General features: G+C 50.3%; 1 pseudogene; it reads left to right on the top strand.

Annotated features, from left to right (window-relative positions):
* The first annotated feature begins 691 nt into the window (after nt 1–691).
* The window catches only part of LOC102811062, a 1645-nt pseudogene continuing 1322 nt past the window's right edge, over nt 692–1014 (top strand).

The raw sequence follows: 1014 nt of genomic DNA on the forward strand, positions 1-1014 counted from the left end.
CCTGGCTTTACCAGACAGACAGTCAAGTGGTGGAACTCAAGAGCAGAGTGGGACTAGTGGAGGTTTCTTCCAGCTCATTCACAGTGTCGGAGCATGTTTGTTTTCATTGTTACAGGTGGTTCGGTTGCTGAGGAGTTGCCTGTGGGTGTGATTCCCCTAGTTCTACGGGGTGTCCACCTTCTACTCTACACAAGTGTGTTGCTGTTGGTTGGCATGTAGTCTAGTGCATGACCAGAAGGGAAACATAGGAATCAGTGCTGACCACGGGCCTGCCTAGGAGGAAATAGGAATGACATGAATACTGAGCCCTCCTACGCAGGCCCATGGATGAGGATAAAACACAAAGTTTGGTGCAGAAAGAAAAGGCAACCGATTAGGGGGGTTTGAGTGCTGACAGGTGTTACTCACTGCTGGTTATAGACTAGACGGAGCTCGCCTGGGTGGGAGAAAGTCCCCTGTGCTCACAGAGCTGATAGGCTTAAGAAATCACTAAAGTGTCATTGTGAGTGAAATACAATTGTCGTGGAGAGATTTTTTAATGTGACGTTTTTTCCCTCTCTCATTAGAAAATGGCTCCGGAGGTTCCATGAAGCTGACAAAACCCATAGATGCAGCTTTGCAGCCTCCTCCGATGTCTGGGGCCAAGGTCCCAGAGAGAGATTGATCCCCCTGGCATAGGTGACCAGTCAGAATGAAGAAAATTAGTCTCAAGACCTTCCGGAAGTCTTTTAACTTGAATAAAAGCAAAGAAGAAACCGATTTCATGGTCGTGCAACAGCCGTCGCTTGCCAGTGACTTTGGGAGAGATGAGTCCCTATTTGGGAGCTGCTACGGAAAAGAGATGGCCACCTGCGATATCCACAGCGAAGAAGACAAAGGGGGTAAGAACCGATCCAAGAGCGAAAGTCTCATGGGTACGCTGAAGAGGCGGCTCTCGGCCAAGCAGAAGCTAAGGGGCAAGGGCTCCGCACCGTCGGGGAGCTCCGCGGACGACGACACCTTCTCCTCTTCGTC

Source organism: Chrysochloris asiatica, unplaced genomic scaffold (assembly GCF_000296735.1).
Source record: "Chrysochloris asiatica unplaced genomic scaffold, ChrAsi1.0 scaffold00021, whole genome shotgun sequence".
NCBI lineage: Eukaryota > Metazoa > Chordata > Mammalia > Afrosoricida > Chrysochloridae > Chrysochloris > Chrysochloris asiatica.